This window comes from Lynx rufus, unplaced genomic scaffold, assembly GCF_022079265.1.
Source record: "Lynx rufus isolate CCGP_SWC_20201006 ecotype Redwood Valley unplaced genomic scaffold, mLynRuf1.p SCAF_9, whole genome shotgun sequence".
Taxonomy (NCBI): domain Eukaryota; kingdom Metazoa; phylum Chordata; class Mammalia; order Carnivora; family Felidae; genus Lynx; species Lynx rufus.
The window spans coordinates 416,356-444,236 of NW_025814897.1; the positions used below are offsets into that span (position 1 = coordinate 416,356).

A 27,881-nucleotide genomic window follows, 5' to 3' on the forward strand; every position below is an offset into this window, starting at 1 on the left:
CCCCACGTCAGACTCTGTGCTAACAGCGCAGAGCCTGCTTGGGATTCTCTCTCTCCCCGCCTCTCTCTGCTCCTCCCCTGCTCGTGCTTGCTCTCTCTGTAAGTAAATAAATAGAATTAAAAAAAAGAATATAAATAATGGGATGCATTAGATTTTAAAAACCGTAAAACCTCTAGATTCAGGTGAACTTCTTTTTTAATGTTTAATCTTCAGGTGGAGAATGCCATTCTAAGGATTCGCCAAAAGAACTGACTAATAAAAGCAAAGATTTACATCTGGGTGTATTAAATGTAATATATATAATGAGAATTGTGCTAAGGCCACCCACCCAAACCACTGTGTCCCTGGAGGGCGTGCGAAGAGGACGGGGTTGAAAGGCCCAGCATTACTGTGGCTCATGGGTCCTTTGGCAGAACTCGCCTCTCCAAATTCAGAAAATGTCTTCCCATTTGATTCCGATCAGCTTCACGGGCCAGTAATCACACACATGTTTTTGGGGGCTGCGTTTCTTATTTCGGCCTCATTTCATTCCATTGTCTCCGGCGCCCTTCCTTCCTCGCTCTCCTCCCGAGAGCACAGCCCTGCAGTCCTCAGGCTTCGGTTGAGGAGCCCCTCACCCCTCACTCCTGCCCCCCCAAATCCATCAGGGATTTACACACCTGGGCTTTGACCCGTGATTGTATACGACACAGTTATACGTCTCCGTGGGTTCAGTAATGTCACAACGTCACGGTTCCCCGTTGGGGAATGAGAAGCAGCAGCCTCTTCACTGCCGAGGAATCTCTAAACCCGAGGACTGTGGGCTCTCGTTACATCCGCACACTTTCTGATACTCTTCACAGCTCAGCCTCTTCCCTTGTGGGACTGGGACACAGCCAATGGCAGCCAGCACTTGCTAGGGACGTTTGTATTTGTGAGCCCTCCTTAGAGTGAACACCGCATCTTTAACAAAATTATGTGTTATGTATACCGATACAATTTCACATACCATTGGTGGGACATTGTCAAAAATCACAAGTAGATTTTTTTTGAGAAGTAGGGACGTTTATTGTGACAGGATTTGGTTTTGCTGTGATAGGTATGGTTTGATTTCTCATCTCTTTTGAAGTTTTAATTTTTAAATAATTTCAAATAAAAAGTTATAGAAAAGTTTCTAAAAAGTGGAAAGAACTCACATTTATCTTTTACCTATATCCACCAATTATTACATTTTTATTTATATTCCAGATTTGGTACATCATCATCGCTCTACAATCCCATTACATTTTTTCTCACCCACTGGAGATTGAAGATTTCATACCCTTATGCCCCAAAATATCTCAATGTGAATTTCCTAAGAACAAGGATATTCAGATACAGCTATCATGACCAGAAATTTTAATATTATATCATTCCCTTGTCAATCTTCTGATCTCAATCTGATTTTGCAAATCATTCTGAGAATGTCCTTTTTGGCAGTTTCGTTTGGTCCAGGATCCCGGGCAGGCACACACGCTGCATTTATGTGGCACGTCTGTTCAGTGTCCTTCGATCTGGGACAGTTTCTCAGCTTGTCTTCTCCATGGCATTGGCATTTCGAAGGCATAGGTCATTTATTTCTGTGGAGTGTCCCTCGGTTTGGGTTTGTCTGGCATTTCTTCATCATTAGATTGAAGTACTACTTACCGGCTAGGAATACCACACACACACACACACACACACACACAGTGCCTCAGTGTACTTGGATAAAATTTGGGAGATTATGTGTTCAAATACCTTTTTTGAGCCATCCTCCCCTCTCCTTCCTTGACTCCAGATGCAGATAAGTTATTCTACTCAATATCGTCCCAGCGACTCCTAAAGCTCTGCTTATTTTCTTTCGGTCTTGTTTCTTCTTCTTCAGATTAGATATTCTCTATTCTTTTCCTCTGTCATCTGAATTCCTCTGTGAAAGCCATGCAGCGACTCTCAAATTTCAGATGCTGTATCACCCCCAGCGCAAGTCTACCAACATCTCCCCTCACTCCGTGTGGAGCTGGAGCGGCCCCTTTGAATCCCTGGCTTGCTCACCCCAACATCTGGACCATTACTGCTAATAAGTAATGGTTTACATGTTAATGAATTTTGGATTGTATCCTGGGAAAACTCTGGAATATTATGTTTTGCAGACTAGAAAAGTCTGATATTTTTTGCCTCGAAAGCAATTTATTTGACTGAAATTAAATTGCAGGCTGTTTCTCCTGTTTGGCAGTTCAAATCTCAGTTCGGTTCTTCCACATTTACTTAACCCTTTGTGTCTGGTCCTTATGTGCACAGCACAGGGTCAGCAAAGACTTGGTCAGAGTTTACTCACAGAACTTGGGAATCACCCCACCCTGGCTCCCCGTTCAGGAATCTCCCTCCACTTCCCAGCTGCTGAAACTGCCCTGAATTCTGGGCTCTGTTGCACAGGCTGTGAGCACTCTAGATGCCGGGGTTTACCCCCCGTCCTTGGTGGCTGCTTGGCCTGTCCCCAAATAAAAGCTATAAAAGGGAAAAACTTACTCCATGTGGGCCTCTTCTTCCAAGTTTTCTCTCAAGAAATCCTGACTAAATTATTCATTCACTCTCAGTGCCTTTGTGTGTTTTTTGTATCTTGTCCAGAGTTAATAGTTGTTACAGAACGAAAAAAAAAATGTTTTTAATGTTTGTTTATTTTTGAGAGACAGAGACAGAGACAGACACAGAGACAGAGACAGAGACAGTGAGCGAGCAGGAGAGGGGCAGAGAGAGAGAGGGAGACACAAAATCCGAAGCAGGCTCCCGGCTCTGAACTGTCAGTGCAGAGCCCAACGAGGGGCTGCCCCTCGAACTCACAAACCACAAGATCATGACCTGAACCACAGTCAGACGTGCACCCAGCTGAGCCACCCAGACGCCCTGAGGCTTACAGAAATTTAATTTGTGATATAGAAGTAGGCACATTGTAGTTGAACTGCTAAAAACCAAAGACAGATGATCCTGAAGGAAGCCAGTGGAAAATAACCCATTATTCATAGGGAAAAAACAGTTCAATTAACCCATGATTCCTCCCTCGAGGGCCAGAAGACAGTGGTGCCGCTTTTTAAAATCTTATCAAATCTGGATTTTGAGTCATAGTTGGATTGCGTGGGCACAGGGAAAGTTAACCCTTCTTAGCTTGTGTATGATTTGATCTTTATATCTGTGTATCTGCTCCGTTTTAGAGTTTGTGCTGTCGTAAGGGGTGACAGACGGATTCACTCCTCTCTTCTTCCACATGGCTATCCACTCACCCCAGCAGCATTTGTTAAAAACTTCGCCCCTGTCCCAGGGATTTTAGATACGACCTTTCTTAGCCTTCCCCTTCTCTATTTCCCTAGCTATTCCTGTATGCTTATTTTTCCACATGAACTTTGGTATCAATTTTTCTAACTCCAAAAAAAAAAAAAAATCCAAACAAACAAACAAACAAAAAATAACACTTTCTGGCATTTTTACTGAGTTCACATTAAACTTATAAATTAATACAAGCAAACCTGACATATTTGTGATTCAGAGTTATCATATCCAAATACAAGGGATGTCTTTTTTATTTGCTCAGGTCTACTTATGTTTTACAGAATTGTTCTAAAGTTACTTTCCTTCTTGTGAAGAACATTCCTAGGTTTAAAAATTTTTATCCCCCTATTTTAGATATGGTTAATGTTCCATTATATTATCTAAACAGTTATTTTGTTGACAAGAAATCCATTAATTTCTGTGTTCATTTTACATCTGGATACCTTCCTGAACTCGTTTATTGTTTTAGTTTATCACACATGATTTAGAATTTTCTAACAATACCATTATATCATTTGAACTAGAGATAGCTTTTCTATTTTTTTTTCAAATTCCTATGACTCTAGCTATTTCCTGTTGCCTAATCCCATTGGTTAATGAGACCAGTGCACTTTAAAATAGTAGACTAAATATATGCAGGTATTTAACTACATACAAGTGGAGGGGGGAACACCTGGGTGGCTCAGTTGGTTAAGTGGTTAAGCATCTGACTTTGGCTCAGGTCATGATCTCACAGTTCATAGGTTCAAGCCCCGTGTCAGACTCTGTGCTGACAGCTCAGAGCCTAAAGCCTGTTTCAGATTCTGTCTCTCTTTCTCTCTTTCTCTCTGCCCCTCCCCCATGCTCTCTGTCTCTCTCTCTCTCTCTGTCTCTCAAAAATAAACATTAAAAAAAAAACAAGTGTGTTAGAAAAAAAAAAAACAAGCGTGTGAAGTGTGTGTGTGTGTGTGTAAGAAAATATCCATCAATTCCTGTTTTCTGGAAATTTTCAATTTTTTTTTAAAAAGGCTTTCTAAGCAACTATGGAAATAATTATATGATTTTTCTTCTTAGATTTATTAATATGGTCCATTACATGAATGGATATCTTACTATTGGACCATTTTGCAGTACCAGAATAAATCCCAATTGATCATTATATATTACTTCCTAAATATGGTGTATGATTTTGCTCTCTAGTATTTTATTTAGGATTTGCACCAATGTTCACAAGAGATACTGATCTATGACATTCTTTTTGTGCTCTTAAAGTACATGTTTTGAAAAGCATTCAGCATCAACAAAGGGAATGTTGTAAGATGTTTTTGGTGCTAAAAGAAATTATGTTACTTTATACAAAGCAGATATTGGTTAACAAATAAATTAGGTGTCTGGTGATGAGGAAGTTATATTTCAAACATTTTGTACCCTAACATGTTAGTTTATAAAGACTACAGATACTTATGAATAAGTTCTTTGCTGTGTTTTAGTAACATTTTAGGAAATTGGTTGAGGGTTTGGCATTAACATGAATGCATTAGAGGGTTTTTTCCCCATAATAATACATAGGGTCCTCATTAGTGTTTTTGCATAAATGCCATTTTTCCATGGACATATTACTGATGTAATTTCTCATATAACAAAAAGTAATAGACCTACAAACAGAAATCCACCATCTCAGAGATTTTAACATGTCTCTTTTCATATGTGATACGGGAAATCTTTTTTACTGAAAGATGTAAAAGATATGAATAGATTGGCAAACTTGACCTAGTAATCAAACATAACAACACATTACAGATGGACAAGCAAACTGAGCCAGACTGTGTCGGTAGCCTGTTTGTGAATGAAATGTGATGCAAGAATGGCGTTCACATTTTAAGAGCTGTGAAAAAATGAAATTAAGGACAAATGTGTGGCAAAGACCAGATGTGGTCCACAAAGTCTAGACTATGTGTTATCTGGTTATTCATAAAAAAGTTTGTGCTAGACAAGCTACAGAGGACACTCCTTATAAACACACCTGGAATATTAAAATAGCAAAGAGAAACTCATAATGAAAATTAGAGGGGTGCCTGGCTGGCTCAGTTGGTTGCACATCTGACCCTTGCTTTTGACTCAGGTCATGATCTCACAGTTTGTGAGTTCGAGCCCCGTGTGGGGCTCTGCACTGACAGCATGGATCCTGCTTGGGAGTCTCTCTCCCTCTCTCTGCCGTTCCCCCCACCTCAAAAATAAATTTAAAAATGTAAATTAGAATAGGGTTTTTAATAAACGATAAAAATGCTGCTGTATCTACTTGTAATATGTTCACCAAACCCAGTTTCATTTTCCTCTTTCTGAGCACGTAAGAAAACATTTGTGAGTTATGTTGGAGCCACGTAACTAGCTATGAGGAGTTCTGAACATTTCTGCACATTAATTGACACTCTTCCAACTGATAGATGATATCTATGTCCCCTTGCCTTCAATTGGGATCAACTCTAACAACTCACTCTTGGCCATTAAAATGACACCTAAGCTCTAAGGCAAGATACAAGAGACCTCACTGTGTCCATTTAGTTCTCCTGGGTCACATGTATTTGAAGTGAGTCGGTTAGAAGTCCATATACCTCGAGGCCTCCATGCTGTGAAGAACGGACCATGGGGAAGGGCTCCCTGGAGGTATTCTGGTGAAAAGTCCCAATACCAGCCATATGTGTGAAGATATTCCCGATTTCAGCCCTTAGCCTTGAAGTGACTCCCAGCCAGCGAGTCTTACGGGAATACCTGATGCACAAAATTAGTGAATGGAATAAAATGGTTATTTCATGCTACTAAGTTTTGGGGTGCTTAGTTACACAGCAATAGTAACCCGAACACTAACCAATGGAATAGAGGTGGGAACTATATATACCACCTGTAGACCTAGCCACAAATCCCTCCTACTATTAAGTCTCTTCTACAGTGGCTCTGTCCATGATGCTTGGTGTCACTGTAAGACGGAAGGAGCCTGGTTCCTTGAGTGGAGCTGGGTCAGTGAAACCCATCATACACTCACACCTGAGTGAAAAAAAACTCTTCACTGTGCTGATACCAGATTAATAGCCCATCCTATCATACAAACGCAAATACGTTCTGCAATTTGAGGGATGAAACTAAAGCAGAATTTATGGAACTTATCTCTAAATCCAAAAGTTGTAATGAGCAGAGTGGTGAAAATTAGTGACCTAAGGCATCCATTTCAAGATGTAATAAAAACAAAAGCAAAGTAAACCCAAAGAATGTAGAAGAAAAGAAATAATGACAACAGAAAACAAAGGAATAAAATTCAATTATGAAAAATATAAAATTAAAAAATCCAGTTTTTCTAAATTAATGAAATTGGTAAACCTAATGTAAGACTTACAAAGAAGAGAAAAGGCAAAAGGAAGCAATTTCTAGAATTGCAAATGGAGATATCACTGCACATCTTGATGCAGCATCAGGATGGTTTGAGGACCCAAGGAGGTGGGGTCCTGCAGGACCAGCCAAGACGGTGACTGGCTGCATGCAGGACGGAAATCAGACATGAGCCAGCAGGAGGTGAGAGCTGTGTTTGTCGAAGACACAGAAGAGAGCAGGTATAGGCGGACCATCAAGGGGACACAGAAAGGAAAGGAGCAGGAGTCTCATCTTCGCTCAGGATCTGGGACTTTTACTGATGACAGTCTGGCGCACATGTCCTCTCAGGCATCCGGGACCCGGTCAGAACGAGGACAAGGTCCAGGTATCCATCCTAAGTCACTTACTACCTGAAGCCGGGGGTCTTGTGTTGAGTTGTCCAGCTCTGGCGGTCTGGAATACGCATGCGATGGCTTTGTCTGGTCATTCTCACCTGGTCTTTCTTTAGATGTGCCGTCTTCTACAGAATCATTAACTCCTTGTCCCTCACAAGGAGGACATGCACTGTTTGCATTCGAGGCATGTGTAGAGTGGCGGTACAGGTCCTGGCAAAAACAGAACCTGGAGAAGGAGCAAGAAAAAACAAACTAACAAACCTTTGTCTTTCAGGGGGTCCCTTTGGTTCCCCTGTGTCAACCTTACAGATATTAAGAATCATGGGAAAATATTATAAACAAGGTTATGCCTGTGTGAAAGCTGAAAAAATTCCTAGAAAAGGGCATCTTATCAAAACTAACACAAGAAGAAATAGGAACTCTTACCAGTCCTATATTACAAAAAATTGAATCAGCATTTAAAACTGTCTCATAAAGAAAATGGTGCCAAATGACTCCACTGGAAAATTCTACCAAGCATATTGAGAAGCAATGAATCTAGTCTTAAACTAACTCATTCACAGAAAGTAAAAGAGGGTACGTTTTCCAATTATGTTTACAGGACCAACCTAGTCTTAATATCAGAACAACCTGGATAATGTAAGACAGAAAACTACAGGTCTATCTCCTTCATTGCTGTGCACTCACAGATCTCCAGAAGTCCAGACACATGTGAGCGAGCCAAAAACACAAATGCCTAAAAATCATGTACATTGTGAGCCAACTTGACTTTATCCTATGAATAAAAGGGGGTTTAATATTTAAAAATCAAACACGTTATTTACTGCATTAATAATTTCAAGGAGAAAACTCAAAAGATCACTTGCCTCTTTATTTCCTGTGTTTGGTTTTTATTCTAAGTGAATAATTCTGGATGTGGGTAAAGATTTTCTAAGATCCGTGCAATTTTTCACCTGCTTCTCATCTGTTTGCCACGTGACTTTGCAGAGCCTCCCACTGAAGAGGTGGTTGATTTCCTCACCTTTTGACCCTGAGGAAGACTTCCTTTGGCCGGGGTGTTAGCAGACGTGATTCCCTCAGAGCTGCAAATGCTTCCCACTTCCTCTCCTCCTCCCCTAACAGACCTGCTTCTGCCTCAGGGCCTTCGTCCTTCCTGCTCCCTCGCCCTTGAGAAACCCTCCCCTGCAGATATCTGCACAGCCCACTTCTTGCCTTCATCCCCATCTCTGCTGGATTGTTATTTCATCAGGGAAGGCTTCCCTGAATAGTTAAAATAGTGCATCTGTGAAAGAGAAATTCAAGACATCTCTCTAACCTATTTCCCCAGTTTTCTTTACAGCATGGAATTGGCTGTCTTCCGGACTGGATTATGAGATCCATGAGTGCAGGGACTTTTTCTATCTTACCACTGAATCTTTAGTGCCTGGAATAGTGACCGGCATATGGTTTGTATTCGAGGGCTATCTGCCACCTCAAAAGCATGCCTTGAATCTTACGGAGTCAACCACTTGAATATTCATCAATTTAGCAAAATATAATGCACCAGAACCTGATATGTGTTGGGATAAGGCTGATGAAGTAAGAAGTTACTAGAAGATAGAATGGTTACTTAAGATGTGATTGAGAGTTTTTAACCAGAAAGTACTTAACCATGGAAAGTACACACTTGCCATTAATCTTTCCAGCTATCCCACACACAGAGAGAGAATCACAATCTGGATTTTCATAAAAAGCTATATGAGGAATTAGAAAGAAGAGAAATGTTTTGGAGAATTTGAAGGAACAACTCAGAAAAAATAATGAGTAAGAAATCTAAGCACGGATGAAGAATTAATGATCATCATAGTGTGCCAGAAAGAAAATGAAAGAGGCATCTTCACTCTAATAAATGTATATTTGTGAAATAAAAAACACAGAACCATACGGACTCAAATGCACAATATAGAGAGATCTATAAAACCAGAAATTAAAGACAGGAAAAATGTGTAAAATTATTTAATTTTCTTTAGTTGGAACCAAAATATTGAGATGTTAAGAATGTGTTTGCATAATTGAATATGTTGTTTAGTAAGTAGGCAGATGATAAAGGATTGATGGTTTTAACATAACAACGGTGTGCATTAAAATACAACTGGAGACACAAATAATAGATGCTCAACAAAAGCTGAATTCTGAGAATTACTTTCAAGGAAGTGACTCAGTAAGTGCAGCAGTCTTGTTCAGACCACGTAGATGTTTTCAGAGCCTTAATGGAATGACTAGATGTTTGAAGAGGGGGAAAAAAACTATGTACAACAGAGTAAATAGCTTGCCTAAGTGAGCCTAAATTAGTCTGAGCTATTTTTAGTCTGTGATTCTGCCCTAGAAGGCCCCTGGGAATTGGAGGGAACTATGGAGAGAGAAAATGTGTTTTTTCCCAGCTGAATAATACCAAGATATTCCTGAAATACATTTGAAAAGGCTTTACATTCCAAAGATAACTCAGTTTCTGTCAGTCACAGAGAAAGTTTATTTTTATAACACATTTCCTCCAGTGGGTCCTCTCTTTTTGCTATAGGCAGTGGAAATAGGGAAGTCAACTCTAGGAGTTAATTTTAAGTTAGATCAAAAAAAATTTTTGTTTTTTTTTTCAGCTTGGGAAAAATTATTTTTAATTTTATCTGTCTGTATATCTCTGATTATCCCCTCAAATCCAAATCCAGACAGTTCTCATTTTTTTTAATGTATTGAGACTCTCAGTTTCTGGTCCAACACATAAAAGTGTTGGAAGTTATCACTTCAGCCTAACAAGTAAAAAACTGAGAAAACTGAAACATCAATTATTCTTCTTAGATTCATAAAGGCAGGGAGGTTATAGGGCAAACGTCCAGAGAATCACAAGTGGACAGGGCAGAAACCTCCCTGGGATCCAGTACTGAGATAGGAAAACAGGAACTGTAGTTAATAAATTGCTGGAGAATATGCTAACTAATTTGGATGTAAATTTTAAAAAAAATAAAATAAAATTTATTAAAAATAAAATAAAATAATAAAATAAAATAAAATAAAATAAAATAAAATAAATTGCTGGAGACACAGTAGGGATAATTATGGGGAATAAAAACTCCAGGGGACTCAATTACTGAGGTGGGGAGGGGGTGAAGGGGGGGGCTTGTTTATGAATTTTACCTCCCGAAATTCCACCGGATTCTCACAGTGAATATCAGAGGAAAATCTCCCAGTACTTTCTGCAGTGGGAGGGGAAAAAAGGACCATTTTAAAACACAGAGCATTCTGTTCTTCTTCATAAGGTCTGCCCTCAGGAGAAACTAGTTAGCCAGAGCTAACCTGCCAGTGTTTTCCCAGACTGTAAGTGACCAGGCAGAAGGAAAATGCCCAGCTCTAGCTCCTGCTGCCCATTCCACTCCAGGGGGCAAAGGGCAGACTGAGAAACTGTGTCAGGTTCACAGCCTAGAGGTCAAGGCTCACCGAAAGACAGATCTAACCACAGGACTATAGAACGCTTCTCCCCGCCCCACATTACTGAAAGCCTATTTGTAACAGTTCTATTTACCTAGGACATGTCCAACGAACAGTTAAAAAAAATTGCAAGATATGTTAAAAGACAAAAAGCAAAACAAAAGTTTGAAGAGATGTAGCAAGCATCCGAACGAGACTCAGATATGGCACGGATCTGGGAATTATGAGACCAGGAATTTATGAGCCATGATTAATATAGTAAGGGCACTAATGGAGAAAGTAGACAGAATACAAAAGCATATGGCAGTGTAAAAAGAGAGATGAAAACTCTAAGAAAGAATCAAAAAGAAATGCTAGAGATCAAAATCATGATGACAAAAATAAAGACTGGCTTTGGTGGGTTTGTCACTAACCTGGGAGCAGCTGGGGAAAGGACTTTCTGCTTGAGAATATCCCAACAGAAACCTCCAAAACAAAAAATCAAACTGGAAAAATCAGAACAGAATATCTAAGAATTATTCTGCAGTTCAGCATAATGGGAATACAAAAAGGAGAAGAAAGAGACAAAGGAAAAGAAGACCTTTAGAAATTAATGACACATAATTTCCCCACATTAATGTCAGATACCAAACCACCGATCCAGAAATCTCAGAGAACACCAAATGAGATAAATGCCTCCAGAACTACACCTAAGCATCTCATTTTCAAATTACAGAAAATTCAAGGTAAAAAATACTGAAAGAAGCCAGAGTGGGAAAAACACCTTGCCTGTGGAGGAGCAAAGATAAGAATTATATCTAGCTTCTCCAGTATCCTGCCAGCAAGAAGAGGAAAGTGAAATCTTGTGTTGAAAGTTAGCCAGTTAACCTATCAAGTGTTTTCCCAAACCACCAACCTAGAATTTTGTACCCTGTGAAATTATCCTTCAAAAGTTAAGGAGAATAAAGAATTTCTCAAACAGAAACTGAGAATTGAGTGAATTTGTTGCTAGTAGACTTGCCTTGCAAGAAATGTTAAAAGAAGTGTTTTTAGGGAAATAGAAAATGATACACATAGGTCAGAAATTTGGATCTACAGAGAAAGGAAGATCATTAGAGAAAGAGTAAGTAAAGGTAAAATAAGAACTTTTATTTTTCTTATTCTTTTTTTTTTTTAATTTTTTTTCAACGTTTATTTATTTTTGGGACAGAGAGAGACAGAGCATGAATGGGGGAGGGGCAGAGAGAGAGGGAGACACAGAATCGGAAACAGGCTCCAGGCTCTGAGCCATCAGCCCAGAGCCTGACGCGGGGCTCGAACTCACGGACCGCGAGATCGTGACCTGGCTGAAGTCGGACGCTTAACCGACTGCGCCACCCAGGCGCCCCTTTTCTTATTCTTAATGGATCTGAGTGATAACAGTTTCTTTAAAATAATAACAGCAACAGTGTATTTGATCATGTACACTCATGTGTAGATACATGCTTATATACATAAACGTGAGCAAATTGAGTGACAGCAATGATACAGAGACAAGAGGGGGAAATTGGGATTATTTTGTTACTATAAAGTACTCACAACTACCCATGGTGTTGTGCACTTTAAAAGTGGACTTCTATTAACTATAAATGTGTGTTATAAGGTCTAGGGCAACCACTAAAAAAAGGGTAAAAAATAAGTATAACTCAGCAATAATATGTTGTGTAATTAACAATTTATGAAGAGGACACATATTAAGTGTTCTTCCAAAATTAAATAAAATTAAAATTAAAATTAAAGAAATAAAATTGATATGCTAAGAGAGGTGAGAAAATAGAATCATATAAATTGCTCAACAACCACAAAGGACAGAAAAACAGTGGGAGACAAAACAGGAGCAAAGAGTAAGGACAACAAACAAAAACAATAAAATCTGGATTTTGCATTGTCTACAGTTGAATATTAATCCAACTATAGACAAAATCACTTTGAACATCAGTGGTCTACAGGCATGAATTAAAAGAGACTGTCAGAGTGGATCAAAACCAAGATGCAGTTATGTCTTCTATAAGAAACCTACCTTGAATATAAAGACACATCTACATTAAAAGTAAAAGGATGGAGGGGCGCCTGGGTGGCGCAGTCGGTTGAGCGTCCGACTTCAGCCAGGTCACGATCTTGCGGTCCGTGAGTTCGAGCCCCGCGTCGGGCTCTGGGCTGGTGGCTCGGAGCCTGGAGCCTGTTTCCGATTCTGTGTCTCCCTCTCTCTCTGCCCCTCCCCCGTTCATGCTCTGTCTCTCTCTGTCCCAAAAATAAATAAATGTTGAAAAAAAAATTTTAAAGGATGGAGAAAGATGTATTACGCTAACACTAATCAGGGGAAAGCAGGACATGATGATCTTTGACAGAGCAGATTTCAAAGTAAGGCAAACTACCAGAAACAAAGAACGGCATTACATGGGGTGCCTGGGTGGCTCAGTCGGTTAAGCCTTTGACTTCGGCTCACGTCATGATCTCATAGTTTGTGAGTTCGAGCCCCACATCGGGCTCTGTGCTGACAGCTCAGAGCCTGGAGCCTGCTTCAGAGTCTATGTCTCCCTCTCTCTCTGCCCCTCCCCAGTATGCTCTCTGTCTCTCCCTCTCTCTCTCTCAAAAAAATAAATAAAAAACAATAAAGAATCTTTCAATAAAAAAAATAAGGGCATTATATAATGATGAAGAAATCAATTCTCCAAGAACACATAACAATCCTCAACATAACAGAAGAGCATTGGAGAACTTGAGGTAAAAACTTGATAGAACCACTAGAAAGAAGAGCTAACCCATGAGCACAGCTGGCGTGTCCAGCAGCCCTCTATCAGAAATGAATGGATTCAGCAGTGGCGTGATGGTGGAACTCAGCAATTGGATGTAGTGGACATCTGCAGACGACCTCATGCATCAACAGCAGAACACACATCTTCCTCAGGCTCACGTGGAACACACCCAAGGAGAGACAACATATTGGGCCACAAAACACCTTAATTGCTCTAAAACTATTTACGTCTGCTCTCAGACCACAGTATAATTAAACTAGAAATCAGTAACAGAACAATGGCTAGAAATTCCCCAAATACTTGGAGGTTAAATAATATACTTATGCCACAATTTTATATTATGCTAAAATAAACAAAATAGAGAGCCTAGAAATAGACCTGTACAGTTCCAGTTAACTGATCTTTGATGAAGGGGTGAAAAAAATACAAAGGAGAAAAGAGAAGCTTGTCAACTAGACATTCCCATACCAAACAACAACAACAACAGCAAAAGAATTTATACACACACCTTTCACTCTTCATGAAAATGAACTCAAAATGGATCACAGACCTAAATGTAAAATGCAAATCATAAAACTTACAGAGAGTCACACAGGGAAAAAACAGAAGGCCTCAGAGTTAGTGATTGCTTTGTAGATAATAACACCAAAGTCACAATCCATGAGAGAAACAATTGATAAGCTGGACTGAATGAAAATTAAAATTTTCAGCTCTAAAAAAGACATTATCAAGAGACTGAGAAGCCACAGACTGGGAGAAAACATTTGTAAAAGACATATCTGAGAAAATACACAATGAACTCTTAAAACTTACCAATAAGAAAATAATGAGTTGAGACCTTAGTAGACACTGTGACCTAGGAGATACACGGATGGAAAATGAGCACCTGAAAAGAAGCTCCACATCATGTGATCAAGGAAATGGAAATTATAAAAGAAGTACCACTACAACCACCACCGGAATGGCCAGAAGAGAGAAAGAACACTGACGACAGGGAACAAGGTACGTCTTGTTCACTGCTGAGTAAAAAGCAAAACAGCAGTTGCTTTGAAGACAGTTGTGGTTTTTTACGAAATGAAACATGCTCTTACCAAACGATCCAGCATTCTCCCTGTTATTCACCCAAAGAAAGTGGATGCTGACTTCCACACAAAAATCTGCACATGCATGTTTATGGTAGCTTTATTCACACTTGCTGAAATGTAGAAGCCACCAAGAAATCCTTTGGTAGGTGAATGAATAAATAAATCCAGATGATAGAATTTTATCATGAAAAGCCATGGAGGAAACTTAAATGCACATTGCTAAGTGAAGGAAGACAATCTGAAAAGGCTACAGACTGTGTGCTTTCGAACTATACGGTGCTCTGGAAAAGACAACACTATGGAGACAGTAAAAAGATCACTGGTTGCCAGTTGTTAGGGAGGAGGGAGGAATGGGCAGGCAGAACGGAGGATCTTTCGGGCAGTGGAACTACTCTGAACGACACGATAATGGTGGATGCATGTCACTATACGTTTATCCAAACCCATGGAGCGCGCATCAAGAGTGAACTTCCATGTGCACTATGGACGCTGGGTGACAACGATTTGTCAACGTAGGTTCATTGATTATAACAAATGTATCACTCTGGTGGGAGACGCTGCCAGTGGGGGGGCTAGGCCTATGTGGGGCTATGGGCACATGGGAAATCGTTGTCAACACCTACCAATTGTGCTGTGTACCTAGAACCATTCTAGAAGATAAAGCCTATTTTTAGAAAATTTTTTGAGTTCCACTTGATGTCTAGCACTGTCAGAGATGCTGAGACACAGAGGTGAACCACATATATGGTACCGATTCTAAGAAGCTCAGGCTGTTTTTGTTTTGCTGGAGAAACAAATGCACTGTGACGGCGTCTGGGATGGGTTAGCAGAATGGCCTGGGGATGCCTGGGGCAGGGACTGCATCTTTCTCTGACATCAGCGGAGACATCATAGCATCAGGAGACTGGCCACTAGGAGTTAGGGCAGGTGGCAGGGGCGTCCCCAGACCTCTGGAGAGCTCAGTCTGATTGAAGCCAAGATTCGAAGCAGGAAGTGGAGAAAGAAGAGATGGCCTGACTTCCAGGGAAATCTAACTTCCCAGGGAAAAGTATATTCCTGAAAATTCCAGTCTCTTTGAATACTAAGCTCAAAATCTCTCCTGCTCACGTTCTTCTTCATATCCTCCTCCATGAAGACTGATTCCATTTATTTTCTTTTCCTAAAAAGTTAGTAGTCTTTCAGAAACTAGGAAAATCAGTTTTCCACAAAATATTGACTTGTATTCTCAAGATCTTCCTGGCCCAGAAGCAAAGGAGGAAACATTTCCATGTGTTTATCTGTGTTTGTCAAGGACACCTGTAAGATACTCAGTGAGAGTGTGAGATAAAGCTACCCCTGGTTCCTAAACTACTATGCTGATATTCCTGTATAATGTTTCCTTAGTGTAGGACAAACCCCTACAGGTGGCTATGTTCCCCACACCATTTAACAGAGTTTTTGCCTGGGGAGTGGACCTACTGATCCACAGCAGCTGCTGTGATTGAGGTTGGGAATCACACTATGGAAATCTGGAGGAGGAATTCCTCTTGGAGACAAACATGAAGAAAGAAAACATTCTCACGGCTAAAAGGTAACCCCTGGGTAGCCTTAACTTCTGTTGTGTATTTCTCATGGGCCATAAAGATTATGAAGCACACAAGTTAAAAACTACCGTGGCCCCTTCCCACCAAACACACATACCACATCCCGATTCCCTTGTTAAGCTGGATGTTCCACCCCGTGTGAGGATGGTACAGTCCTGACATACATTCACTTCTATGCTGGTTCACCAGCCAACGCACAAGTGCCTCCCTAGAACCTTCCTCCTGAAAGTCTTCTCAAGAATTTGTTTCCTATAGTATTCTTTCTTTTATATCACAGACTAAATATTTGTGTTTAAAAATATAAACAAACCACTAAAAATAAAAATCATAATCTACCGCCCCCCAAAAAATCAACATTTGATGTATATTCTTACAAAATTTTACCTTTCCATTTATACTTTTCTTTTACAAAAATGGCATAGTCTATAGATAGGGTTTGTATCCTTTTTTTTCACCTAACCACAAGTGGTAAATATCCCCACATGCGATTTAAATATTCTTTTAGAATAGCATATTTAATGGCTGGATAGTATTCTATTATATGGCTGTATTGTAATTGTTAAGAAGGATGTCTTATGGTTCCATTAATTTTGTATTGTATATTTGTAAGCCAGAACTTTTCAAAATATTTGAAAAGTGGCTGTCTCAGAGGGTTTGAATATTTGAATTTTGTCTATATTTCCCTCTTTGCATTCAATAAACATTTATTTTTTTTTTAATTTTTTTTTAACGTTTATTTATTTTTGGGACAGAGAGAGACAGAGCATGAACGGGGAGGGGCAGAGAGAGAGGGAGACACAGAATCGGAAACAGGCTCCAGGCTCTGAGCCATCAGCCCAGAGCCTGACGCGGGGCTCGAACTCCCGGACCGCGAGATCGTGACCTGGCTGAAGTCGGACGCTTAACCGACTGCGCCACCCAGGCGCCCCAACATTCAATAAACATTTAGAAAGTTCCATCTAGGTATCAGGCACTCTGCTATGCCTAATGAGGACAAAAATTAATACATTTAATAAAGATTCTCATTAGAAGTTATGTAACTACTAAGAAATCTTAACCCTCTTCAATCTTTACTAGTGCAAGAAAAGTTCAGAGATGAACCTTGATGAATAACTATCCAAGTTGAATTTTAATGAGTGATTTGGAATTAGTTAGATGAAGAGTGACATGGGAGGTGTTTCAGGCAGAGAAAGCATCTGTTCAAATCCCCCCAAATCAGAGACAGTGTTATTGTCAGGGAGCTAGTTCCGCATCCCTACGATATAAGACAGGGCAGGGACAGGAAAGATATGACTGCAGAAATATGAAAGATCAAGTCATGCCCAGAGGCTGAGTCATTATCCTCAAGTGGATGGTGAGTCTTTGGAAAGTTTTAAGCAGACAAGTGACAGAATTAGGTTTTAGAAATAGCGCTCTGGTGGGGCGCCTGGGTGGCTCAATCAGATGATTGTCCAACTCTTGATTTCGGTGCAGGTCAAGATCTCACAGTTTGTGAGTTTGAGCCCTGCATCAGGCTCTGCCCTGACCGCACAGAGCCTGCTTGGGACTTTTCTCTCTCCCTCTCTCTCTCTGCCCCTCCCTGGCTCGTATATACTCTCTCTCTCTCAAAATAAGTAAACATAAAAAAACTTATATTAGAAATAGCACTCTAGTATCAATACAGGAAATGGACCAGAAGGAAACAAAGCCTGAAAACATGAGGATGTATAGGAATACTGACTCATGTGTTCCTTTTTCTTAACTAGAAATATGACCTTTTATTTTTTTAATGTAACTTCTCGTCAAGTTGGCTAACATATAGTGTATACAGTGTGCTCTTTGGTTTTGGGGGTAGATTCCCGTGATTTACGTATCCTGGTTCAATCATTTGAAATAATGCTGCTTTTTGATATACCACTGGATACTGTCTTCCAAGTCCAACTGGCACTGACCAATTCACTCCACTCACTCTGGATATGATCTCTTCATCAGTTAGAAACCACTCAGGTGTGCTAATGCCTGCCCACATCTTTGCATTCACTCAGTGCTGTCCTGATGTCACTGATATACCAGTAATCCTACCAAAAAGGAAGAATGCACAGTATATAAAAATATTAACAGAATCTACTCAGGAAAAATAAATTTACTTTCTCCCAATTTCTCCTCCCATGTTACTTTAATGGAACCAGAAAACTTCTCTGGAAGGTCAGGTCTGCCTGAAGTTTCAAGTAGAAATTGAGTAAACCCCAAATATTGTGAGACATTTAGGTCTCTGACCACCTGTCTGTTTTCTCACCACTACAATAAGGAAATAAATCTCACAAGTTATTAACCATAGGTCTTTTCCATCAGAAGGAACTTAAGTGGAGCCTTAGAAGATGATCAGCCAAGTTTTTACCACAAAAGGTGGTACGAACTTCTCTGTTCTCCACCTTCTTTGACTTATCGCCTTGCTAAATGGGGCTCCATTGACTGCTGTAGATGGAAGATAAATATTGCTTGTCATAAATTAAGCTTATTTGATAATACTTGAACTTCAGCCACAGCTTTATTACTTTCCTCTGAAAATGTTTTTTCTAAATTCTCACTGCCACACTGGTGAAACTTTGTATATTCTTAAGCAAATCTGAGGCTGGATTGCAAAGGAATTTGCTAGTCCGGAGGAGGCCATTACACATACCAAAATCTCTCTTTGCCTCTCTAATATCTGGTCACTTGAAATACATTTTTCCTTTTTGAACTTAATGAAATTCCATCTTTTCTGCATGCAGTCAATAACAATTGCTTATTATAGAAATGCACTGCTGAGTTGTCAGTTACATATTGCATTAGGTTTTATTGAGAGACCTTTTAAAACCATACATTGGTCTTGTTATTCTTTGGGAAAATAAAATCCAAATCCTTATTGTGGCTCAAAACCTTACATTACCTCCTCTACCTTTTTTTTACTCCTTCAACCTCACTCTGTAACATTCCCCTAGGTTTGCAGACTTTCCTACCGGACACAGCTATGCAGGTCTTCAGTGGCCCTCAATCCCTGCTGCACAGCATTGTCTCTTTCACCCTGGATTCATTGCAGGGTACCAGGGATGCAGTAGCTCGGGGAATTGCCCATCTGTCAGAGAGTCATTATGGGCCTGGCATTCTCCGAACTGAGCAACAAAGTCCGAGTGACCCAGCTACCTTTTCCTAGGATCTGTTCTTAGCAAAGAACAAAGTTGATAGTGACAGGAGATTTCATATTGCATTATGGCAACGTGGTATAGATTTCCTTTGACTTGGTCCAGTAGCCAGGGAGACAGATTTCAATTGCTTGATTTTTTATGCATAAAAGAACTACTTGGTACCATTGTTCCTCTGAAAGAGATGGTGTAACCCGAAGGATTTGGGCACTCATGGTCCAGTCAGCATTTATGGTTTAGCAGTAAGACCACTGGGTTAGGGCAGAGGAGACCTGAGTTCTTGTCCTGACTTTTTGTCACCATCCATACACACACTTGGCACATTGAAGACCATAAAAATACTTAGGAATAGGGGCGCCTGGGTGGCGCAGTCGGTTAAGCGTCCGACTTCAGCCAGGTCACAATCTCGTGGTCCGGGAGTTCGAGCCCCGCGTCAGGCTCTGGGCTGATGGCTCAGAGCCTGGAGCCTGTTTCCGATTCTGTGTCTCCCTCTCTCTCTGCCCCTCCCCGTTCATGCTCTGTCTCTCTCTGTCCCAAAAATAAATAAACGTTGAAAAAAAAAATTAAAAAAAAATACTTAGGAATAAATGAATGTGTTCTGTGTTTGACTAAGTCTCTTTCATCTTTCTGGGCCTTTTTTCTCTCCACAAAAATAATGAAAATGTTGGATTATTTCATTTCTAAGACCCCTGTAACTCTAAAGCAGCGTGACCTAAGCTACGAATGTTTTCCAGAGCTCATTACTACCCTTCACACTAAACCCCTTTGAGCAAGATGAAATTGATAGCTAAACTAATACTTTTAAAAGTATTTTTAAAAACTTTACTTCCTATTACATGGGCACTTTAAGAATGGTCTAAGCCACTGGACAACAGCTTCAAGTTTCCCTGTGACTAATGTAGAACTCTCTCAGAAACTTGCTATTACATTTCTATTTTGTAGTCCTCTAGCTTAGGTTTTTCTTATTCATTCGCTTCACAACTAAATGTCAGCGTGATAATCCACAGTCTGATTCAAGATGGAAAAGATTTCAGGGTGTCCCTGACTGGCTCACAGGGATGGGTGTTGGTGAGGTCGCTCCTACCAGTGACAGACCACAGGTGCCAGAGAAGCTGCAGTAGTGCCCTCAGGCCACCAGGGGGAGCGCCCCAGGGCAGCTCTGAGCACATCACAAATGTTTCCCAGTCCCATCCTGCTTCCTGCATCACCCTTGGCTTCGTGGGGCAGCTTCTCCCTCACTTGCTCAGATGCAGTGCTCTAAGCTGCTCACAGCTCTGCGTTACCCCACTGGTTGTGGTCCCTCACTTCCATGCCTCCTGGTTTGACCCAGGATCCTGTTGTTCATCCAAAGGACCCAGAGCTCCAGGAACATGAAGGGCTTGGCATGAACCATCTCAGCTTGCTCTCCATCTGATCTAGGTGATTATCACTCTTGGCCTTTGCTCCAGCTCCTTCTCCTTGGACTTGTTTTTCACACTTGGCAGCTTTCCTGCTGCTGAGGAAATGAGCCACTGAGATGTCCCTCACTGTCCAATCTTCACCATCAGGCACTTTGATAATATATGGGACAAACACACTTATTTAAAGAATGATACCATTATGTAAATATCTCAAATTAGACATTGGACAAATCAGTATACTCGACCAGTAATATTAGATCAAGCTGCGTCATTCTAAAATATGGATTTAAGATAGAAATTCTGTGCCATGTTTCAATGTATCAAAATTCACTTTCTTAGCTTTTGTGCCAAAAGTTCACATATTCACAGATTTTTCAGGAAGACAGTTTAACTTTCAGAAGTGGTTGGGCTCAGGATGTGCTTTGTTATATGACATTTACAGGTGATATTTACATAACCCTTGTATATCAGCTCTCTTAAATTTCGTTTGTTTTCTACAGAGTCTTTAAGGCTCTGTGTCTTGTGAACACTTCACCCAGATAGACTCTGTTTAGAATCCAGTGTAACTGAAAAAGTCCAGCAGTCAGATAACCCAGACAGTCTCAACTTCATTCTGTTTTAAGCTCTTAAACATATTTAAGTCTGCTGCTTCTCTCCCTGAAGCAGCAAAAATAAGCAAGGGTGACCTTTACTATCCCACGTAAGCAGAACCAATTCCTTTGAGCCTCCCTTGGAGGATTTATAGACATCCCCCCATTAATCCTAGGATCCTCATTTCCTAGATTTACCTGCTCCCATCTGCCTTGGTTTTCCTTCTCACATATATGAACTTAATACCTAAGGGGAGACTCTAGGTTAATTTTTGTTTCTCTGAAAGGATGTGACATGTACCATAAACAAGTCAGAGCTGTACTGAAAACCAACACAGATATTAGGAAAGATCAGGAGCTCATTCTCTGCATATTGGTGAGAGGGCCAACAGCTTTTGCCCTGCGCTACAGTAAGTATGTATGACAGGACAAAGTAAGTATGACAGGAGAGAAAGGGGAGAATCTTTAATTCTATTTTGTTCATGACCAAGCACCTACAACTTTGAAAGAGTACTTTAACCTTTTTTCATTCCTGTTCTCATGTCCTAAGATAAAGTTATAATATAGGAGCTATCAATCACTGAGCAAGTGTTATAAATCAGGAACTACATGTACTAGACATTTTTACTCTGATAGTTTAAGAAACATGCCTGTCAGACAGCTAAGCGGTAGACCTGAAGTTTCTGATGGATCTGTGTGAGCCCAAAACCCAGGATCTGGGTCTCATGGCCTTTCCATATTTCTTTACCCCAATCCATGTGATGGGAAAGGCAGGTGTATGTGATCAGATATATTAGAGGAAGAAAATCTTCCTAGTATTGGGTGAATGACACAAGGACATTTCATTAGTTTTAAGGGGGTGTGGAGGGAGGAGGAGACCAAAGAGATTAGTTCAGCAGAGTGTATCCTTCCTCCCACCCCCGTGCCCCAACTTTCCCAACTGCTCACTGGGGCTTGGTTTTGGAGATTGGCTTTAGTTCTGAACACCTGTTAAAGGACTTGTATATTTTAGTATTTCCGAATACCGACCTATGGTAAAAGTTTTAACGATCCAGGTTAGATAAGAAAAATAATGAATTTTATATGAAAGTATCAAATTGATGTAATATCCTATATTCTAAAAGATGTCTATCCTGCTATTCTCAGAATCATTGAGTAAAAATGTTTAAAAGTAAAAATAGTTTCTAGCTTTTATTTTATTTGTTTTTTAAGGCTACATGGAAACTCTCTCTGAAATCCTAAAGTTTGCAACCATAATTCTGACCAAAGGAAGGTTGCGCATGAATGGTTCAGGAAGATTAATCTAACAGGCACGTGCAGAAATGGAAGAACAGAAATACAGGCCTTGGGGCGCCTGGGTGGCGCAGTCAGTTAAGCGTCCGACTTCAGCCAGGTCACGATCTCGCGGTCCGTGAGTTCGAGCCCCGCGTCGGGCTCTGGGCTGATGGCTCAGAGCCTGGAGCCTGTTTCCGATTCTGTGTCTCCCTCTCTCTCTGCCCCTCCCCCGTTCATGCTCTGTCTCTCTCTGTCCCCAAAATAAATAAACGTTGGAAAAAAAAAAAAAAAAGAAATACAGGCCTTGAAGAGATAAAGAAACAAATGCCTGATCCAACATGGCGGCGGGAGGACTAGAAAGAAGGGATGGGATGCAAGGTGTGTTTCAGAGTTACACAAGTGGGTCTCTGTGCCACGGGAAAGAAATGAAAGGAAAGAATCATTGAAGACACGTAGTCATGGTATGATTGGCTAAGCCTGCATAGCCAAAAGCCTGCAGATTAAAATTCAGGGAGCCTCCCAATCACCACGAGGAAAGCAGACCTGAGTGAAACCCCAGAGAGAGCCAGTGGGGTTGGAGAAGACGAGGGCTTGACGAACAGTGCCATGCTCATAGCTGCTGTATAATCATTGCTGTCCGCTCTCAGTTATACAATTTTCATCAGACTTAACATGCTCCAAATGTAACTGTGGGGACTCACTTTAAAATGCAAAAGCAGGGGCGCCTGGGTGGCTCAGTCGGTTAAGCGGCCGACTTCGGCTCAGGTCACGATCTCGCGGTCCATGAGTTCGAGCCCCGCGTCGGGCTCTGGGCTGATGGCTCGGAGCCTGGAGCCTGTTTCAGATTCTGTGTCTCCCTCTCTCTCTGCCCCTCCCCCGTTCATGCTCTGTCTCTCTCTGTCTCAAAAATAAATAAACATTTAAAAAAATTAAAAAAAAAATAAAATAAAATGCAAAAGCAGGGGCACCTGGGTGGCACAGTGGGTTAAGTGTCCGACTTTGGCTCAGGTCATGATCTCACGGTCCGTGGGTTTGAGCCCCGCGTCGGGCTCTGTGCTGACAGCCCAGAGCCTGAAGCCTGCTTCAGATTCTGTGTCTCCCTCTCTCCCTGACCCTCCCCCATTCATGCTCTGTCTCTCTCTGTCTCAAAAATAAACATTAAACAAAATTTTTTTTTTAATAAAATGCGAAAGCAAAGGTTCAGAGAAACTGACTTCATATGACTAAAAGTGGTGTGTGAAGTTCTGAACACAGGCCAGAGAGCACCAAGGGCACAGGACGGAAGAGCACCAGGGAAAAAGGCCAAAGAATATGAGGGTCACGGGCCAGAGAGCACCAGGGGCACAGTCCAGAGAGCACCAGGGGCACAGGACAGAGAACACCAGGGGCACAGGACAGAGAACACCAGGGGCACAGGGCAGAGAACATGAGGGCCACAAGACAGAGGTTACCAGAAGCACAGGCCAGAGGACACGAGGAGCACGGAGCAGAGAGTAGCAGGGGCACAGGCCAAAGAGCACCAGAAGCACAGGACAGAGAGCACCAGGGACACGGGTCAGAGAGCACCAGGGGCACGGGCCAGAGAACCTGAGGGGCCCAGGCCATAGAGCATCAAGGGCACGGGCCAGAGAGCACCAGGGGCAGGGGCCTGAGAACACCAGGGGCACAGGGCAGAGAATACCAGGAACACAGGCAAGGGAGCACCAGGGGCAAAGGCCAAAGATCACCAGGGGCACAGGGCAGAGAACACGAGGGGCACTGGGCAGAGAACATGATGGGCATGGGCCAGATAACTTTAGGGGCACAGGCCAGCGAGCACAGGGCCACAGGGCAGAAAGCACGATGGGTACAAACCAGAGAGCACCAGGGGCACAGGACAGAAAGCACGAGGGGCACAGGGCAGAGAGCACCAGGGAACGGGCCAGACCACACCAGGGGCACAAGCCAGAGAGCAGGAGGGGCACACGCCAGAGAACACAAGGGGCATGGGCCAGAGAACATGAGGGGCACAGGGCAGAGAGCACCAATGTCAAGGACCAGAGAACACCAGGGGCAGGGGCCTGAGAACACGAGGACATGGGCCAGAGAGCACCAGGGACACAGGCCAAAGAGCACCATGAGCACAGGGCAGAGGACACCAGGGACATTGGGCAGAGAACATGAGGTCATGGGCCAGAGAGCACCCAGGGCCATGACCAGAAAGCACGATGGGTATAAGCCAGAGAGCACAAGGGGCACAGGCCACAGAGCACCAGGAGCATGGGCCAGAGAGAACCAGGGGCAAAGGCCAGAAAACAAAAGGGGCACAAGCCAGAGAGCACAAGGGGCACAGGCCAGAGACCACCAGGGGCACAGGCCAGAGAGCATGAGGGGCACGGGCCAGAGAGCACGAGGGGCACGGGCAAGAGAGCACGAGGGGCACGGGCAAGAGAGCACCAGGGGCACAGGGCGGAAAACATCAGGGGCACAGGCCAGAAAGCACCAGGGCCACGGGCCAGTAAACACCAGGGGCACAGGCCAGAGAGAGCCAGGGCCACGGGCCAGAGAGCACCAGGGCTACAGCGTCTGCGTCAGAAGACCCCCTTCGAGTCTCAGCCAGATAGCTGGTCGGAGAAACTGAAGAGGCCGAAGCAGTCCAGTCTGGTGGCCCCAGGGGTAGACCGCTCTGAAGTTGATTAGTGACAGCAAAATGGCAATGGTGCCTTGGGCCCCTGCCGTGTGCCAGGCATTGTTCTTGGGCCTGAAACCAGAGAGTCAGTTAGGTGTCCTGTCCCAGAGGAGCCAGTGGTCAGGCAAGAGAGATGGTATAGTTGAGTCACAGAAACTCAAGAGATGCCTGAACCTCACCACCCCCAATTAGCTGGGAGGGGAGAGGCGTGTAGATGGTTCTGCTTCGTACAGCGGAGATTCGCAGACTTCTATCACACACAGGCATCGAAGGAAATTCATTGAGAAAGAAAGTTGAGCTTTGAGTAACATCAGGTATATTTTAATTGTTACTAAAGCATGAAAACCCTGGACAGAGGCTCCTTTGCGTTCATACATATTCCCATCAAAAGTATGGGTTTTTAAAACTAAGACTGCTCGAAAAATAAAGTTTGTTTTAAAGTAGCAGTTTTCTTTTCTCACTACTCAGAACAGCAGGAGGACTGCTAACCACAGCCATCATGAGGCTCCTGCTGGCTCAGTCGGTTGAGTGGCTCTGGATTTCGACTCAGGTCATGGTCTCCAGGTAGTGAGACAGAGCTCCCATCAAGCCCCGAGTCAGGCTCCACGCTGGGCAGAGGGCCTGCTTGGGACTCCTCCCCTGCTATCAGTCATGCGCGCTCGCTCGCTCGCTCTCTCTCTCTCTCTCTCTCGAATAAAAGAGAACAGCCACCATTTAAATTTTACATACCGTATTTGGCTTTAAACATAGCCAGGGCTTCTGAGGCCCTGACTTAGATACTGCACTTTACCCGCTGTTGCTCTGGTTCGGCAATCCACAGTGACTCCCTACTTCCCATCCCCTTCCATCAAGTTTCCTTAAGTGTGACCAGGGGCTAGTAGCCTAGACTTACCCTCCCTAGGACTCGCACAAGACCTTCTGAGGCCCCAGCAGGGGCGTTCCTGTCCCCACGCAAACATCCACAGCGAGGGCTTGTGCCAGGCCGGGCATCCTTGCCCTTCTGTGTGTGTAGAGCTGCAGGGTCAGGGAGATGAAGCCCAAGTCTTTCCAGTTGCGCTGCCCAGGGTCCAAGTAAGCTGGCCTCGGCTGGATTAGGATGACGGACTCAGCATTCCTTGAAGACTGGGAGTGCAGGTGCAAAGGAGAAACCAGAGCGTTTCTTTCCCTCTGTCCGTAGCAAGGTTTCCTTCTCCAGCCGGAACGGCAGCCTCTTTGTGGCTCCAGCCCCTACTCCGTGGACCCTGTGGCTCCGTCTTGCACTGGGTGACCCTGAATCTAACACAGACTCCTCCGTCTTGCCTCCAGCCCGAGAATGATAGGGCCTCGAAGTGCTGCCTCGCTTGCCCTGTGGTCTTCACAGGGTTCCTCCCACCAGGGGCAAATTGTGAGCATTGCTGTCCCTGTTCCCAAAACTCAGAACGATCTGTGAACTTGGTTGGGTGCTTACTGACTCAATGCTCACAGGAGGGAAGGTTTTTACTGTGTGTCTTCAGGCATCGTCTCCTTAATTAGCCTTCACAGTAATCCAAAGGGATACGTTTTATACTTTTATGCCTCATCTCTCTAAACCTCCAACTCACACAGTTAGTGACAGAGGCCAGACTGGAACTTGGGTCAAATTACTTCTCACCTACTTGTTCATTCATCTGTTCAACTAGCTCATAAACCCTGCCGAGTCTGGGTCTGTGAGTGTCCTTCTCAAGTCTCCTCCACGCTGTCACGCACAACTGGGAACACTGGGGGTAGAGGCTTAGCACGCTGATTAACTGAGTAATTGTGCAGGAGGTATCGGCCACGGGAAACCTGTCTTCTGAGGCTGCGTGCTCCCATCCACGCTCTCTCATCCCATCCTACACAGGCAGACTTAGGGAGGAGCGAGCCGGCCAGAGTGAGAGAACCACTGGGGTAGAAATGCTTTATCCTGCAAAGGGTGGCCGCCGGGGTTCACGTCAAGTGACAGGCCTCAAGGTTCTAGAAACAAAACGAAGGACTTACTTCAGGAGGGCAGAGCAGAGACGACCAGACGGCAGAGACGTGCCCTGGACAATCTCTTTCTGATGTGCACAGTGGAGTATGCTCAACAGGGCTGACTACAAATACACAGAGCTGGACAGGAATGGGACAGGAATGCAGGCAGGGCCCAGCCAGCTGGCTTCGCTGTAGTCACAGACGCCTGATGGAGTCCGCAGACCTGGTGAGGAGAGGGCAGCTCTTGCAGACAGACCTCCATGGGAGGCCACTCAAACTCACACTGGAGAATTTAATTCCTTCCGGTAGGTGAGCCCTTTGGTATGAAATTCTGTACGATCTTCATCAGCTCTGAGGAGGATGACACCATGCCTGGCTCAGTGACACAGCATGACAAAGCATGACAGTTGCATATGGCAGCTGGTTTGTAGCCCGGCCTCAGGGCAAGGCTGACAACATCCACACGACTGGACGCTGTGTGATCTATTAGATTTCCTCTCCTTTTCAAGAAAGATGTGGCAATTTCCCTGGGAATCTCACATTTCTAGCGTCCGTTTACTTTGAACAAAATAGGTTTTCTCAGGGAGATTCCTGGGTATGCTTGGAACTACCTTCTAACTCCTTTCTTTCCAGGAAATATTGTCCAGTATTTCCTCTTTGGCCATGCCTCCCCTTCCTGTTCCTTCCCATCAACATAACACGCGTCCTTTTCCTGTTTAAGAGGAAAGAAAGACTTAGAGGAACCGATCTCACAGGGACAAGTAAAGAAAGAGTGTGAAGGTAGAGGTCAATAGAACAAAATCCAGCAGTAAAGTTATTATTTTTCTCAAGCCTTATTAATGCATAATTGGTATATGACACTG

At 42.8% G+C, this 27,881-nt stretch overlaps 1 long non-coding RNA gene across 4 annotated transcripts; it reads right to left on the reverse strand.

The window, feature by feature from the left end:
* Positions 1-56: 56 nt before the first annotated feature.
* On the reverse strand, positions 57-27,349 carry LOC124505380 (uncharacterized). Of its 4 annotated transcripts, XR_006960652.1 has the most exons (4): positions 25,943-27,349; positions 7,154-7,281; positions 5,910-6,066; positions 57-96 (listed from the first exon to the last, which is right to left on the reverse strand). It is a non-coding gene; the product is annotated as an uncharacterized LOC124505380 (long non-coding RNA). The 4 variants fall into 4 exon arrangements; XR_006960649.1 differs by lacking the exon at positions 57-96 and having other exon boundaries at positions 5,480-6,066; XR_006960650.1 differs by lacking the exon at positions 57-96 and having other exon boundaries at positions 5,480-6,066; positions 7,071-7,281.
* Between the last annotated feature and the right edge of the window lie 532 nt (positions 27,350-27,881).